Here is a 19,157-nt window from a genome sequence, read left to right as displayed (position 1 = left end):
AACAAGAGCAGCATGGTAATACCAGACATCAATAAAACATGACCAGAAATGGCCATATTTTTCGGCGAAGGACCAAAGATCAATTGTATTACGCCCATTATTATCTTCTCGACCCATTCGATTCTGCTGAGTCTCTGTCCAATAAATGCGATTTATTCGATAAAGAAATATATTTCATTTGATCCAGCAGACGTATAACTTTGGGAGGCCATTAGATAGGCTCCCAGTAAATCTTAAACGAGCAAACAAACAAGAGAAAGAATATCTCGGGTTCAGTAAATCGAAAAAGTTTCGGAGGAAGCGAATCGTGACCCCTTCGGAACTATGGGTGGGAGAGAATGGTGTTTTATTGAGTGTATATGTCTGTTTGTAGTGTACCTATGAGCAATTGTTGCAGACTTACTGGTAGTTAGGTGTAGGTACATCTACTACGTACCTATATATAATAGATACGTGAAATCTCCTAAAGCACCTATCGCATTTGTTAACACCTATTTATGTATTCAGACTATTGTGGATTTTACAGGTAATATCTCATCTTTTAAAATGTGACTTGCAAAACTGAAATTTCTATCTATTTGACTCGCGGTTAGGTACCCTAGCGGTATAAGCACTATCTAGTTAGAGATACCTACAATGGGTCACTTCACTTACATTTCAATGTTCTTCATTCAATACTCCCTCAAAGACTTACGGGATAAACAAAACAACATTTTTTTCTCCTGTTCGAATAAATAAAGAAGGAGAAGGGAAGGGTCGAGAGATCGGCAGAGGGTGCCATCCCTATTGCCAGTTAAAATTGAAGTTGGAGTTTCATTTGCATGTTTTAATCTGGCCCCGTCTGCGTTCACAGAACCGTGTTTGTTTAAGGCTGATTTATTTATTCTAATCTTTATTGATAATTAGCTGGAGGATTATTTTTAAGTAATGTTTCAGTAAAGCTTCTTATAAAATGAGTTATAGAAACTTCGGAATGCAACGCTGTTGTTTACAGTATATAAAATAGGTACTATAGTATTTATATGATTGCGACAAATAAGCCAATAATTGTACATAGGTAATTCATATTTTCATTAGTAAGTAGACAATTAAACCCAATACCCAGTCCCAGTAACCCAACCAAAAACAAGTCGATATGCAACTTTAAACCCGAACTTTTTCAAAAACACTCTCCGTAATTGTACAATCTGCGAGTTAGCGCGAGGTTATTCTACGAAAACAGCTAGTTCTATGTAGTTTATTCGCAATAAAGAAAGTGGGATCCGACGGGGTCCAAATTACAATTACGTGGGACATACGAGGCCATCCGAGTGACGAGTGGCCGAATGCGGGACTACCGGAATTATACATATGGGTACCCTAGTTGAGGAGGGCAAAGGTGGGTAGTTGGGACGCCATTGAGATGAGACTTATTTGTTTTAAAATTGATGCTGTTTGGGGACCTACAGGAGGGTTTTTTGGAGATTTCATGAGGTGCTTTTTATGAGGACTTTGAGGACATGTTCATATTCATAATACATAGCTAAATTAGCTAAGTGAAACTGCATTTTTTTAATACTAAATTTTAATGTAATAGTTATTATTACTAAACTGTATTTTAGTAACCCACTTGTATCATCAGGATAGTTATTATTAAAACTTGTTTTAATTGATGTAGTTAATTTTATTTAGACTACAACAATAAAATGAAGTAAGTAAGCAATTTCACAAAAGTACCAGGCATGCAGACGGCCACGGATCCATCACACACCTAAAACAAAATACGCGAACATAGAATCGTTCCTATTTTAAATCTGGAGCGAAACAAAGGCGCAAGTGATATTGCTGAGTTGGTACGTGAGTCTGAATATATTCCGTGCATTTCTTAGTGTGTTCGTACGAACGTTTGCATATTTACTCAGCACTCGTATGCCGCTGCACGATTATTTCAAACACTCCTTGCTAAACTCTTTTTCCTGTTTGTCTAAAATAATTTATATATGTATTTTGCAGTGATGCGTCTTCTACTGCTCGACTGCAGTTTCGTCGTGTTTTTCGACACATTGCGTGGTGTAACCTGTGTCAAATTCGCTCAATCTAAAAAAGAAAAATTGGCTCAAGTTTCAGAAATGACTAAACAGAAAATCCAAGACCTAACACTTTATCAAAATCCATAGAGATTCTAGACCGAAGTGATGTTTCCGTCAGCAGAACACTTCTAGACGACGGCCCACCAGGGAGGGATCGGGCTAGTTTTTCCAAGCATGTCTTATGGCCCCTCAGTTCGTCCCTGACCGTTAAATTCATCGTCCGTACTCGGCTAGGCCCAGTGTGTTATATTTATACCTAGTAATACGCCTATATGGGGAATAAAATAGTTTAGTTAAGTTAAGTCCTGTGATAATGAATTGTGATGATATATTTACAAATTAAAGTGATGATTACTGAAATACTTACTGATGGTTATATACAACTAAATTATAACATAAGAATATTAAGAACATACATGTATATTTAAATTTAGAAATATCAAAATCTAAATTTGGAATAGGTTTAAAAAATATTCTGTATTTAGATTTTTTTATTTTTTTATAATCAAGAACGGACTAGATAAATATTACCTACCTACCTTTTGATTTATAGGACTTATGCCAAATGCATTACCTATTATTCCGTTGAAAAAATACAAATTCTTAGTAAGAAAACTGAGTAAAGATATTTATTTCACTAAACGTTAAATAGTCTGCCATCTGCCGACGGCAGTCAGACAAAATAATAGCCCCAACACTTTCCCCAGCCTTCCCTTCACGTTCCCTTACAATTGCATTGTTTTAAATATCTCTTTGTTTTGTCACCTGTCGTTTTAAGCTTTGTTTTAATTTTAAAAGCAAAAAAAAATGCACCAAGTCACTGTACGAATGAAGTTGAAAATAATGAAGCTTAGTCATACAAAAGCTTATAAAAAAAGATGACCTGAAATATAATTAAAAGGAATTCCACATTAGTTAAACTGTTTGCTTTAATTTATTATTGTTATTTTTGTTTATATACTGAAATTAGATTGATTGAAATTGAAGTAATAGGTAGGTAAAATGTAGGCGTCTGCCATGGATTATACTGTTATTAAGTTTGCTTCAATTATAAATATCTGGCATACAAAACTAAAGATATAGGTACCTACCATATAAAGTCTATTGATAAGTGAAAATATTTATGTAGTTGAATAATATTTGGGATCACTCTGGGATGGATATTTCACTTGGCATTTGCATTTGTCCATTTATTATCTGAGAAAAATAAAATAGACTTCTATAATTCTCTCACATAATCTTTCTACCTAAGCCTACATATGGACCTGAGTTAGCTACTGTAGTAAGGTACCTACGCATGATTCCTACTTCAGTGTAGGTAGGTACCTATAGGCGCCATTTCATTGCGACAATGAATATGTATAACCCTTAAATGCGCCAGCCCAATAAAACGCGCGACTGGCAACGGAACCAGCGGAAACAATGCACTGATGGGTTAAAATTTAAAATGTCAACATAAATAAAAAGTGTTTTTTTTTTTTTGTAAAAGAACTTACTTATCAAAAATATGAACGGTTAGGTCGAAAACTCAAACTTAAACTATATACATTTTATGCTCAGCGAAATTAGCTAAATATCTTATAAAATACATAAATATCTTACTTTCCATATAAGTACCCAAGTATCAAACCTAACATTTGAAATCAAAACCAAACGAACTGAAAACGTAGCAAACAACGAATCGACATTAAAAAGTAAAGAAAAGGTGGAATTTATTTGTAATGGCCGACATACAACTGAGTTGGCATTACAAGAAAATACACTGCCTAGTCGCAAAGTCCATGACCGTTTCGCCTTCAGACGTAGTTCGGAGAACGTTCACGGAATAAAGAAACCGGGGTGGTCTAAAAGTCCCAAGCCGGATTCTTCGGTTGATCGTACCAAGAAGTGGTAGGGGACTTACGGGCCGTGGATTTCTCATATAGAGTTGTCAGGGCGGAGTCTCGTGATGAATTGGAAACATTCTGAGGCGGGGGGGACGGGGTGAGTTTTTTGAGGGGGAACAAGGGTAGCGAGGGGTAGGCGCGGGGCGCGCGGGGCGGGGCAGTGATTAATGGCGCCCGCTAGAGGGAGCCATGTTCATTATACCGACGGGACGATGTGTTACTTGCCTACTAATATATTTTGCTTTCGGGTCGGCACGGGTCGGTTATTAGTTCATTATTTTAGGCATTTTTATATCTTCCGCTGGTAAAAAATGACAGCTTGAAAATCGTGGTTGGCATCCTAAAATAGATGTTACTTTATTTCTATTCAAAGTCTCTTTTAACTTAATATTAGAAGGCCTATGCATATCATAACGTGGACATACAATTGTCTGTGCAATGTGTCATTACAAATCTGGATGTCTGAGACACTGAGTAAAATACCTTTATAAGTGGGACAATTTGTTGATCCCTTGAAGTTACACTTATCCAGGTTTCACTGTAATTGTATAAAATACAGTTTTTTATTTTATTTTATTAAATACAAACTTTAGAACCTAACTTCATTAATTACCAAATGTATTGGTGATAATTATAAGATATGAAGTGAAAATAATTGACTCCATAACAAAATGCAATCAAAATTTAATGCTTTAGGTGTATCTGTCGGTGTAGTAGCCAAATAAATGTAGCAAAATTACCTACTTACTACTTTTGTAATGACTTTGTTTCATACACATATTTATTTATTTATATACACTTTATTGCACACAAAATATTTTTTTACACAGAAGCATTTTAAAAACATAGCTAATTATTTGCGCCCAAAGGCGGACTTATTACTAAAAACAATTTCTACCAGCCAACCATACATATGACTTAAGTATCTAAAATTATAATTAAGTCGTCACCGATTTCCAATAGACTAATAACTTCACTCAACCACACTCTCACATCATAAATGCTTAGCCAGTCCATATGAAAATATCCCATTTTCTTTTACTTATTTATAAATAATTCGAGCCGCGCTAGCAGGGCAGGGGTTCCCAATATAATTCGGAAAGGGCACCTGCGCCTTGGAAATCTTCGCACGCTTGGCATCTTCTTCACGTCTCGCTATATAAGTGAAATACCGCTCTTAATATCTTGAAAATGCTGCGAAATTGTTGTAACGCACGTATAATGTGATATACTGCGTGTAGTAATGCCGTGTGTATTAACTTTCGTTAGTGTTGTGTGTTTACTTTGGGCTACGCTTTAGTTTACACATAAACTAGGTACATACGTTTGATAGGAAAAATAAATATTCACATACCTACCACGGGCATAGGTTAAAATTTTGTATTACCTGTCATATGATATTTTTAATTTTGAATTTTTGGTAACGCTATAGTTATAAGTCGTTATACAAAAGTTATTAACACTAAAGATTTTTATTCACATACAATTACCTATTTTATTACGTTAGCGATCCAACTCCCGTTTTACATTTAAAAGATATTTCAGTGGCTTTCAGATATTTGCACAAACACACCCCGACTCGGTATTCCATTCGCACGCCGCGTTTAAAATAGAAACAATAGCGCCATTAAAAATCCGCTCTCGGATATTCTGAACGTACTCGTAACGGACATAAATCGGCGGCTTTCTACCAAAACCCATTTCCAAAGAGCCTTTTCTATTCCGTAGCGTGCACCCGTTTTTCTTAGACGCCCATTATAAGGCGAGGGTTGGTCCCCCCTGCCTCCCTCGCTGAAAGTAGCTAAGGCGACGTATAGGCCGTTATGAAAGTTTATAAGAAGAATGGATGATAATTAAACACGGTTTATGCATAGCGCGTGCTTTCTAAACGTACTTACCTCGGTGTGGTTAAGATGGAGCTACGCGTGCAAAATTTGCTTAATTTTAATTCCTTAAAATAAAAATACCAAAAAAACTTGTTACGATACAAAATAAAAAATACTTACCTATTTTGAATTTAAAAATGCACAAAAATATTATAACAATCAAAACTATAAATATTATTTTTAAACGATCAGCACGTCTTAACAAATTCCCGCCTACACATTCCCTATAAAGAACAAAGAATGAAGCATAACCCTAAACCACGTAGTTCCCGCAGGGCTTCCCAAGCTCCCGACTTCGCGGATCTTCTATTTACATGTAAATACTTTGAAAAAGTAATTTGCGCCGTCAGCCAGCAGCCCTCGAGATTGCGAACATTAACCGCTGCCTCCTGGATCCAGGTGATGCATGATTACTGTTATGGCCGAATATAATTTTCGCAGCCCCACATCGCCCCCTTAATCCCCGCAAAAAGCCTTTCGGAATTATTCCTACAGATATTTACGGTTTCTTGAATAAATAAAATTATGGCCGCCGTATACGGGGATCTAAGTCCTGTGTAGTTTATTATTATGCCTATATTAAGTTGTTTATCTTTTTAATGGCGGCCGAGAGTTATATGGGTTGGCCCGATTTATGTGTTAGTGTTGGATAAGGAGGCGGGATGCGAGAGGAGACACAGCTTGATTACAGCGAGAGATTGGATTTTAAAATTTAGATGTTATTGTAGCGTAGGTTTTTTTTCACTCCTAAAAATATAACTTCACTTAACACTGTCTTGTGTTGATTTAAAAATAAAAGATCAGCAACTGCACTTGACGGGTTAAAATAGTGAACTAACTAAAACAAAATTGTCACGGTCACGGTACGGGCAGTTTTTTGACTAAACGGTAAACTTCAAACTTAAAATATCTTGTATTGTCTACTGAAGACAAAGAGCGTCTTTGCGCAATCTATTCATACTGAAGAACAAAGGGAAAGGGTGACAAAGGATGAGAAAACCTCTATAAAAACACAAAACAACCCTTTTCAAAATGTTACACAAAGAATTGGTTATTTTAGTTTTTACACGTTGTGCAATTTCTAAGAAAGTAATAAAGAAAGTTAACAATATACCTTTGTTTGTAACTACAAGAACAGGTAAAACTATTAGACATTCCTTTATAAATAAAAGACCACGACTATTTCGCCCGGTAACCGCATAAATGCAAAAAAAAAAACATTTCTCTTCATAAAAAGTGTCATGAATAATTGCAAATCGTGTATTTTTTTTTCTTCTGATCTTCGTGTGCCTTATCAGGCTCAAAACTGAAATATCTGTCAAATCTTATATGTAGATATGTGAGTAGTCACATATGCTTAATTTTTTCAGGCAAGAAGCACCCAGCGGTTGACGGTAAGTCGTTTTTTAGATAATTCCTTATAACTTATAGTTCTATCATTAAAACTAAGCTGAAATCACAAAAAACTACACCCGAAACAGTTACCCCAAGCCTGTGCCAGTAATACCACCATAAAAGCGGCCATTACTTTGGGAAACCCAAACAGAAAGTGCAACGACCCCGTGCATTCGTCACTCAAGGCCGCTAGTAAAATCTTTATGGTCTATAAACTCCTTGGGCTCGGTGTCAAGGTCTCGGCTAGACGGTTTATTGACCATTCAGAACAAGTAGATGATTTACAGCGTTTAAAGGAGCCATTGTTTTTGGAGCACGTGGTTGTGGACGGGTTAACATTTTATGGCACTTTTTGCGACGCGTCGTTTTAGTGTTGAGGCATGTGTCAGCTTTTTGTGTACTAGTGACCTACTGGCGTGAAAGAAAGGATGTGCAGATGGGTTAGTTGTATTTTTTTTAATACTCATGTAGAAAAAATATGAAAGAAAAGCGTAGGTACATATTGTTTTGTCGTTACGAAACGGAGGCCTCTTTCCAAAAGGAGGGTAGCAAAATTAAATAATCCATGCCGCTGCGTCAGTTTGCAGAAGAAAAAGCAATATCCAAGACGCAACTGCCTAATGACGATTTGAGGGCACTAAAGCCGCGCCCTCGTAAAGAATCACTCGAAACGCAGCCGTTCTGATTAAAAAATCACGACGCCTCAGTATTAAGGAAAACTTCCGAATGATTTAAAACTTTTAATAACGACATCCTAGTGAAATGACATTATACTTTCAAATTGGGAGTGAAAATTTAATTTAAAAGCGAGACAACTCGAGCTCGGGGGTGAATGAGATTTCGCGTCGTAAAAATGTACAAGCGCTTCTTTCGAGAGTTTCTTTTGAGTCCGAAATATTTATGCCGCCTAAATCTCTTGGAGGGAAATTCAAAGGCCTGTATTTATTACAAGAGACGGTTTTCACTCGTTCGAGGAATTTTAATCGGGAAACTTTCCGTTATGAATGCTTTTCGGTTGGAAGTTTCGCGTTATCTTTTATTACGCTTTAGGCTCTAATTAGGGCCGCTCAAATGGGCCGTAATGTAATTTTTAAACAGTCGAGACGAAACTCAGGAATTCAAAGACTATGTAGGATGAAAAAGTATTTTATAAAATATCACGGAGCAATAAAAAATATGAATGGATCTACTAATTATATCCTAGTTTGGGTATCAATGCCTTTCCAGTCTGTTCCTATATAAAACACCAATTAAACTGTAAAATAACCTTATTTACTTATGCCAAAAGATGTTGTGCATGATGTTTATCGAAAGTGATAGGTTTACTGGTTATTAGATATAAACTCTACCCCAGAGACAAGAAATTTCAGAGCAATGTAAACAAGTTATTACAAAATCATCGGTAAGCGGGTCTACTGGGTCAGGATTATGTACTAACCAAGTAATATCTACTAAAGCACCACATAATTTCAAAACCCGCGCTTACATTGAAAATACAACGTTGTGGACTATCTTGTTTGTGAATAAATGAATTTAAAATAAGTCCCCATTAAAAGTGCCGGCGTCCCAACGTTGGTGCGTCGGTTTCAAAGCATTTTCGTGTATTCTAATTAAAATACGCTGTCGTTTACAGTAACGAGGATGTTTTAGACTTGGTTGTTTGAGGTTGGACGGTGCAAGATTTTTTGTTCATTCTTGTTTTGTCTGCATTCCTGAAAATCGCAATTGAACAAAATTAATTTGCTGCATAATGACTGCAATAGCTGCGTAACAGTCAGCTATTCTTCATCTAGCAAATTATTATCTCCAACCAGTTAGGTACCTAATTGGAATCTTATCAAAAAACTGTTTTTTTTTGTCACAATAGATAAATGCTAAGACGACTGCTACTTGATGTTTTTACGTTTACTCCGCCGTTAAACGACTCTGAAACAACCAGTAGCGTTTTATTAACCTAAAAATTTAACAACTTCTGTGGTACCGTAAATAAAAAATGCAATAAAATCGTATGAACACATTGTGGGTAGTTAAGGCACGTGTTAAGGCTTGAAGTGACGTTTAGGGGCTATTTCAAAAACGTTAACAGTTTTACAACTAGCTCATGTCAACCACCAGGGTGTTAGTTGCGTGGCCCAAGTTATAAACTGCCAACGAATTTTGCCACAATCGGTGGGCTCTCTTATGGTGAAGGATAATGTTGCGAATCATCTTTGGAGATAAAAGGCGTAAGCTTATGGCATGCATGTATTTGTAAATGCTGCCAATAACAATCAAACTGAAAAAAATTGTACCTAATGGCGAACTGAAAATAAGAAATATGTATGTAGAAAGTTCCCACTCTAGAGAGCTACGTACAGAGAGTTCGCCCTCTCTATAGAATAGAACTGAAAAGAGTGTTGCTGGTCCGTTCCCGCTGGCGCCTATGACTTGACCCCAAAATAGGTCATCAACTAACTGTGGCCATAAAATTGACACAAGTCGAGCCATAAAGATTAAACACTTCAGCTTTATTACTTTACAGCTTGTAAACTTCAGAATTAGCAATCTCGCCCGTAAAATAAAAGCGCGCTAAGATTTATTAAATGCCCTTAAATTAGGTACTAAGTTTTTTTTTTTTTTTATTTCTTACATCTAAGTCCTGTGATGTGCCTTTAGAGGCATGTGGTCGTAATAGGTATGCTTTGGTAGGTGGTAAATGTAGTTGAATGAACTGGTCATGCCAAGATGTTTTTACGTAACACGACAAGAGGTTTTATGAACTTATGTTTGTTTATAACGAATTTATAATTATGTCGAAGGTTTTTATGTTCCAAGTGAAACAATCTATATCATAATAATCTACATGAATTAGATTTGCTTCATAAAAATATAAATTTTGATAGAAAAAAGTCAAACAAATTACAGTTATTTTAAGATAAATTAGGTACTTTACATATATCTGCTCGTATCCAGCTAAGTAAACTTATCAAACCTGTCTAGCTAGTTAGTAAGTAGACGATATCAGCATTCGTCAAATTTATGTTCTTTAATCTGGCAATTTATAGCCCTGTAGATTAACATTGGTAACACAGAAATTACTGCTTATTTTAGTGCGGGTTTCGAGCCCAGTATTATAATATAGTCATAACATTTAAATAAATCAAGATAATATTTGAAATATAGTTTTGATTACTAAAATTAATTTCAAGTTTGTGTTTTCCTATTAAGGTGTTCACCTACTTAAATGTGGGTAAGCTACCCTTTTTTCAACAATTATTTTAACTCTTTATTATTTAACATTATATGTACCTACCTATTACAAATCCGAAACTCCCTAGTAACATATCTGCCCTAGCTATACAAACCTATTTCCCCTCTTATGCTAAACTAAAATAGCATCAAACTACCGATCCAAAGTCCCTTAAAGCTGAAACAAAGCGCACTATGTCTTCATTGAGCCCCTGAATAAATCATTAGGTATAATCCCGCCCCCCCTCGAATGCTGGCGTGATGATAAGCCTAACCCCGGGTCCGGGGGTCAAAGCTACGACAGGTCCACTGATAACCGGCGATTTAATACGTTAAAAGGAGCCCTAAATGACGCACTTACCATTCGTTATGGGGCCGTGTGTGTTGAGGTAAAGTTATGCGCAGGTCAACGGTGCTGGCGAGGGAATTTTGAAAATGGAACTGGAGTTTGTTGATGGCCAGTGAATTTGTGAATTAGTGGAGATGATGATGTGAGGTGATTTATATCTTAGGTATATTTTTCGGTAATGAAATAATTTTAATTTATAGACTTTATTTTAGTTATAGATATAGGTAGTTTGTACTTTATTGCTCACCAGCAACTTATTGAACCTTCAAGACTAGTGTTCTATTTTCACATTAATTAAACAATACTATGCTGTTTATTCTATAAAATTGTCTTGAGGGCAGTTTTTATTTTTCGGATATGTCTGAAAGACTTTTGAACTCTCTCGTCACAACTTATGACAGTCAGTACCACAAAAAAACCTCTATTTGTTGTACTATTAAAAATAGATTTTTAAAAGTACAAAAAAGAATCCCTCCAAATGTAACGTAACAACATTACCATGTAAAATAGTATAAAATCATCATACAAACTTCTGAAGGCTTACAACCAGCAGCGCCAAAGGCTTTGTTGCGTGAAAACAGGTCGTTAGCGCGAAGCCTCCACCGCGCAACAGTTCCGGCTCGCACTCACAGATGGAAGCACCTGTATCAAATAAATTTTATTAGGCTATTTTATTGATTTTACGTTTATTGTAATAGGTACCTGGTTATGGAGTTTTACGAGTAATTTGTAATTTACGAGTCATCTTTAAGAATAGTATCTTGCTACTTTTACCAAAACGATGATTACTTGAATAGTCAGGTCTGCCAATTTGTCAGAAAGTCATCTTAATTATCAATGTTACACAACTTTTATCTGTCTCCTGTCTAATTCATCCGTAACATAAATATTATCCGTAGATGTTAAAGAAATGTTCAAGCAACTTCACATTTTATTATTAGTACAAACATGAGTTTATGCCAACCATCAGTTCCCATAATAACCATCACGCACTATACGTAAATATAATTATGATTCCTTCATTTATCTACTGTCTATAATCTAGTTAACCAAACTCATTTATTGAAGGTCCGATAACTATCAAAACTTGACACCAATAATACACGAACCACTCGAAAACAAAATTAAAAACAAACCGCCCCTATTGCGTTGCCAATGTAAAATCGTCATTGCTGAAATGGTACTCGACATAAATCGTTTCGTTTAATTTAATCAACGCCAGCGTAATTCTTACATTGGAAACTGTCAAAACCAATATAAGGAGATCTTCTTCCACCCTAAAAAAAGGCCTTAAAGCAAACCAGCATGCAACTGCATGGAGGTCAAGATATTTCGGTTATTCCGTAATTGAGCGAAAGAGTGACCATAATTTCAAGTAATGTGGGAATGGACTCACGCGTTTGTCTAACAAGTGATGTAACGAGGATAAAAAGTAATTTAATGGAGTAAAAAATTCAATTAAAAACTGGGGGAGTGTCAAGTACTTCTATCAACTAGTTTATACAATAAAAAAGGTTTAATGGATCTCTCATTTTAATTGGATCATTAATCATTTGCGGATTAAAGAGGACTTTTAAAGTGTGTGTACAAAATTATTCAGTAACCAATATACTTAAATAACTTAACTAAGAAAATTAAAACTAAAACTGGAGTATCAATTTATAAGTATGACAGGCTAATCCTAACGATGATAAACCCTAGTATACCTCTAGTTTTTATCACCGACATATTAAAAGTAATAAGAAGACTATCAGGCAGCCTACTTTATGCGAGTTAGTTTCAAATATTTAAAAAACTGTGACAGAATATATTTTAATAATAATAGCATTCCAAGTATGAAGTAGGGTGTCTGTCTCCCCTCCAAAAATAAGTGGCACACTCCACATGAGTCCATCAAACCGGAAGTGGACCGACTGATTTGTGATCGCAGTGAAAATATTATTTATATGTCAAACGGGACCGTGGTAATGTTCTGTGTAATTATAGAAATGTGAAAATGGCTCCCTAATCCCCTTATTATGATTGTATTTACTGTTGAAGTGTGTGTGAAATGTATGATTTCTGTCTATTTTAATTCTATCTACGATTGCTTTTGTTCGTTGATGCTTGTCATTTTATGCATCGAATATTGCTTATTGTGGTGAATTGTTATCTGGCCTGCTTTTGTTATAATACTTTATACCAAACTATACAAACGAAATGCAACGTAGGAATGATTTCTGCTTTGTACCTATGAGACACTATGAGTATAGTTGTTGATTTATTGGGATCGCTAACACACATTCAATTTGTATAATAATTATAAATAATAATCATCATAAGACATCATAGAGGAATAAATATTATTATAGAAATCGATTATCATCACCCACTGCCGCTAGATAATACTAATATACTTATGGAATAATAATTAATATATATTTTCGCCATCATTTATCTTTCAAAATATTACTTTATACTTTCATAAATTTCAGTTATAAGATAAATTAATGCAACAGATAACAAAGTACAATAGATAGACATTGAGTCCACAACAGCCCTTGCCTAGCTCGAATCTTTGAAACGATCAACGTTCACCTAACCTGACCTTTACGATGCACAATCAATTTCGAACATCTCCAAACAAATCGAAGATACGGCTCCCCCAGAATATAATCTTCCCTAAAAAGTAAATAAAGCAACAAAAGAGCTCAACCGATGTCAGATAATGAGTGCGACTACTGAACAGGAAATGGAATGGCGCAGGGGTCGCCCCGTCGTCGGTCCGGGATACTTCCACGCCATTGCGCGCTTTGTGGACACCCTACTCCGCGTCTGGAACACACCAGTGGTGATGGGGAAAATCGAAAATAAAAGTCTCATTTTGTTTGTTATGTGAGATCTGCAGAAGATCATACATATGCTTTAGAAGTGCTATGGTGATCCGAGAAGGGGTAGTTAAAGGTCATTCATAAAAGTGCCATCGGGTTTTCGCTGTAGTTTTTTGTAAGGCATTTTTGAATTAAAACTTCTTCATAAGCTAGATAAATGAAACAGAACCGTAAGGTCTGATCATTATTAAATGGACAGCTGTAATCATCTCGAGATTACCCATAATCGATCCCCAGGGCTAGCCACAATAATAAGTTGCATAAAAACTTCATATTTTGTTACAGAAAAACACAGCGATTTCTTTAAGGCAATTTCTAGGTGTGGAATATTATTATTGAAATGTTAATATGCATTATTATATTCATAACTACGCAATCAGAATCCCTTCTTTTACGCGAAAACACCCACGACTCAAGGAATAAATTTAAATACCTACCTATTTGGAAAATATACAGTCTATATACATATACATATACATATTTATGATGTATTTATTGTAATGGGTTATAATTTTCAATACATAAGATATTTGTAACATCCATTAATTATTCTGCCACACGATGACATTAACGTCGTTTATAATCCGATAAAAATACATAAGTACCTATGTATTTTAAAAATAAATGTCCGCAAGCTTCGATTAGTTTTAAAAGTACCTACGATTTTGATTTACTCAGTTTATGTAATGAATATGATTACAAATTCTCTCTGAAATAAAACTTCACATTAAGTATATTTATTAAAATTTTAATACCTACCTGCTGTCTAAATCATCATAAAAAATAGCTGAACCTACCTATTAGAATACTTAATACTATTCTCCAAGTCGTATTAAAATCGGTATAAAGTATAAATAGCGGGTGATATACAGAGAGCTAAGGTTTCCCGTCAGCATCCGAGGGTTACTCTACAGTACTCTACACTGATGAAAAACGAACGAACGAGAGCTGTCGAGCAAACGGCACGTTTAATTTAATACTATGAGCTTGTCGTGACTTGCTTCAAAGCTCTTCGAAACTTAGTTTTTCGTCACCTAGAGTGACCCCCGGGCACCCACAGGCCGAGACGTATCCGCCGGGCCGACGGCACTTATTTATTGGGTTCGATATCTGACGCAGTAAAAATGTCAGCGGCGGAGCGGCCATCGCCGCGCTATGTGGCCGCTGCATTGACACGACTCAGGGGAATGTATTTACTCTATCCCAGATTCTCACTTGTACTTGTAACGTGCCTTTGCCGAAGTCACACTCAATGGTTCAGATAATCATAGTGTTGCCATTCCTTAGTTCTGCTTAACTGTCAATCATTATCAGGTGTGAAACTGACAGTTTACCTCGCAGTTTCAACTCTTACCTACATAGGTAAGGTATAAGCACTAGGAAGTTTTATTCAGAGAGTCAATTAAACAAATAAATCATTGAGTAAAATAAGGTACTTACATTATTTCAACTTTTTTTATATTTCTGAGAGTATTAACCATGACAAAACTGATTCAGGAATTACCAGTAATATTATAATGTGTTTACTTTAGATACAACTATAAATCATAGCTAAATTACTTCTAAACACACCTACACACTTGTACTACACATATTTCATAATAATTTAAACATGTTTAAATGCTTAGACGGATTTCTAGATCCTAAAAACTATTTGATAATACCTACTGGCAACTTAGCTAGCGAAACACGTTGGCAATAACTTTACTCAGCACCACCGTTAGAATAGAAATGCATTCACTTGAAAATTATCCGTTTTGTATTCTAAATGTTAATTTGCACAAAATTACAAATTAGTTATTTAAAGTAGCAAATTCATTTTTATCTTACACTATCATCAATGTGCAAAAGCATTGTGTTCGTAATTATTGCAATCATCAAATATGTTCTACTCTCTTTAGTATCAAGTGACTTGTTAGCATAATTAATTGTACGTAATTAGTTATTATTATTGGGTTTTTTGTTTATTATGCCGCTGCCGACAGTACTTAGACTTCATCTCACGGCTTCTTATAAAAACTAAACACCTTAATTTGTTTTATGGTTTCATCAGTCACACTCTGTTACACGCTAATCAAAGCTTTCATTAGGGCCTTTTATCTATTTGCTTTAATAATTAAAATAGCTTTTCCTTTTAGCTACTCTTATGGATAAAATTGTCATGCATATTTGGCCTGTCCTTTACATTATTCCGTGTTATTGTTTGTCATAAAGGTTCAGTACAGTCATACACTCGCTATGCCACTCGCATTCCGACACCAACTTCAGATCATGTTGAGAGCAATTGCCCTTTAACAATCTCCGCTATAGCTGGTAGGTACTAGTTATTATTCTGTGGTTATAGCTAACAAAGCCCAGCGGAACAGTAGCCGGGTGCGTTCTGAAATTAAATGCATGAAGTAATCACAGACAAGAACGGAATTCCAATTACCGCTTTCAGATTTATCGCGACCGCTGATCAAATAATTAAAAATATGCTCGCCGCCGCGCGTAAATCTGGAATGTTCGCGAATTCAATTTGCGAAACGGAACAACCGGGTCAACCCTTCTGATGTCGTCTGTGACTGGGGTAGCTTGTGCACTCGCTGCTACTTATATAGTATGTTAGTTTGTGTTATATGTTAGGTATTTGTCATTTTGTACCAAATATGACCTTTACCGATGGATAAAACATTGCCTTTTCGCCGGCCAATATTAGATTTTGAAAATTTTGAGGTTTCGTTTGAATGTATTTAAATACTTTGCTGTTCTTTCCAGTTAAAACAAAAAAAACTGGTATTTGATTTTAGTTTGGCTCAATTATTATTTATTTATTATATTAATAATTTTCATCAATCAGTATTTATCATAACCGACACCAGTCAGCCGTAATAAGTCTTCGCCACTCGATATGTATTCTGCATGAGAATATACTGTCTCGCGGTGGCCGCGCATTAAACGTGGCCAGAAGTGTTCGCCAGAGAAATAAACCCGCTGAATTTCACACCAGCAACTGATCGCTTTGCCAGATAATTGCAGTGAGCACGAACAGATCGGCTTTTTTAATGACCTTTGCATGATGTTACCCTTTTGGCCGTGTTATGACATGATGTCCTTTCGCGAATGTGTTGACATGATTTTTTAAAGGAAATTCTGACGCATTTTGTATTTGAAATCATACTTTCGATCTGTGTTTTAGCCCGAGTCATTAGCGCATAGGTCCACTCGAATCCTAAATGTACTAACTTTTCGAAACACATTAAAAACCCTTTAGCAGTTCAAAGACAAACGTTCAGCATCTAGACATTCCTAAGTACTTACATAAGACCACACACACGTAAACTTAGATTATACATGTATTTAGTTGTACCTAATGGCCGTTTAAATGGCCTGAACTGAAAGCACTCTAACTAAACCAAATCCAATCTAAGTTGGGTAGGTTGGGTGTGGCAGCTTGATAAACGGGTTGGGAGGTTGAAAGTTGAAAGGCCATCGCTCCAGCAAAATACCACTACACTGCGGCGCTATCGATTTTTGATTACTTTTTTGTACCAACTGTAAGTAATTTTAGTACTCCCTGAATCATTAAAATTTGATGATTGATTGTGATTTCACACCTAAAAGCTAGGTGAGTGGGTCTTTTTCTTATTACCTCATGGAAGATATTTTAAAATAGTTTCTTTACCGGAATCGTCTTCGACTGGAATCTACTTAAAAGTTCTTCAGAAAATAATATCTACCAATATCTTACCTACTCAATATTTAAAAATATTAATTAAAAATTATATGTAGGTAGGTATAATGGGTGCTTATATGACGGTCGAATGGCGTAGTGGTTAGTGGCCCTGACTGCTATGCCGAAGGTTTGTTTAAAGACAGATATTTGTACTCGGGTCTGGGGTGTTGATATTTATATTTAATATCTATCTATCTATGTATTTGTGTAGATATATCAGTTGTCAGACACCCATAACACAGATTCTGCCTAGCTTGGGGTCGGATGACCGTGTGTGAGATGTCCCCACATATTTATTATTTATATTTAATATGTATCTATCTATGTATTTGTGTAAGTATCTTTATACATCCTTCTAGCTGTGCAAAGAGGCGTCCGATCTGCTGCGCCTCAAGTATTATTGATCGCGGCTCGTGTTGCTAAACCATTTGCCTGCACAATTGTACACGTAGCTCCATTATGTTGTATTAGAGCAAGTATGAAATATGCTGTTTTAATAACAAACAATATTAAAACGTATAGGTATTTTGGACGGATATCAAAGTTTTACAAATTACCTTACTTTGAAAGTCAGGTAGGTAGTTCTGACTTATCCACACTGGCCGTTATTCTGAATAACTTTTATATGGCTTTTATTTACTTGGATAACAAAATATACAATATTATTCTACCGTATATTGATTAACTATACATTATTTTGATAAACTCAACATAACATTTCAGCAACCCTTTTTCATCTTTTTTTAGTACGTACATACCTACATCTTTGTAGCAAATTGTGAACTGACCTATACTTTCCTCCGGGTAGGTCTTCGAACCCGCTTTCAATTAATCAAATACTTACTTCCCTCTGAAGTGTCTCAAGAGAACCAACCAGTTTTGATTAAAATAACTTTGATGTTTCAGATCATTTAGGGTCATTTAGTATAAGTCAAAATCTAAATATGGGACATCATACAATTAGTACGTTATTAACATTAATATATTACTATAAAAACGGTATTAAGTATTACTTACTATACTTTTCAAACATAGATTAACCCCAGTTTATAATCTAAAAATCTGCTCATAGAGACATGAATAAAAAAACCAGTATGCATGACAAAATAACGTAAATAATTCACTTCAAAAACAATTCAGTAAGCCCACCATTTATATAAAAACACTAAATGCAAAAATGTCGTCATAAAACGTGAGACTCGTTATTAAAACGTAAACACGTTTGCAGTAGTTAGTAGGCTTTGATAATTACTACCTTACAGGGTAGTTTGTTTCATTGCATGGTAATTTTCTTGTTATGGATCTTTCACCGAGTAGGTAATAAGTAGTTATTTAATATGTTAGAGTTTGCGTTTAGCTCGAAGTATAATTTACACGACTACTTACTTAAGTGCAATAAACAATGTTATTATTCTATCTTATCTTTATAACAATCAATTATGTACTTAATTTCTTGTCTCTTCTCATAGGTAAGTACCTACTTTCCCTATAGTAAAATTGTTGAACAGAAATACGAGTGCACTTAGATAACTTTACTCTTACATTAAACTCTACATAAGTTTGACAATGGAGTACCTAAGTCTAAGCCGCATCCAGGCCACATATCAAAAAGAACCTTAACTCAAAACTTGCACTATATCTACGCGACAAACTTGGCATGCTGCAGTAAAACTTCGTCTCGGTAACCCGGCAACTTTGCGAAGTGCTCGCTCTAGCCAGCGGCTATAAACAACCGAGGTGTTCTAAACTTATTAGCATT

At 35.5% G+C, this 19,157-nt stretch overlaps 1 long non-coding RNA gene across 1 annotated transcript in view; it reads right to left on the bottom strand.

Moving 5' to 3' along the window:
- LOC125488685 overlaps positions 1–19,157 on the bottom strand; it is a 56,565-nt gene that overhangs the window by 12,684 nt on the left and 24,724 nt on the right. The window contains exon 2 of the long non-coding RNA XR_007266398.1: positions 11,344–11,455. This is a non-coding gene — a long non-coding RNA (uncharacterized LOC125488685). The remainder of the gene's footprint in view (positions 1–11,343; positions 11,456–19,157) is intronic.

The sequence above is a fragment of the Plutella xylostella genome, chromosome 6, assembly GCF_932276165.1.
Source record: "Plutella xylostella chromosome 6, ilPluXylo3.1, whole genome shotgun sequence".
NCBI lineage: Eukaryota > Metazoa > Arthropoda > Insecta > Lepidoptera > Plutellidae > Plutella > Plutella xylostella.
Note: the sequence above shows the minus strand (reverse complement) of the source record. Positions and strands in the feature narration are given on the sequence as shown.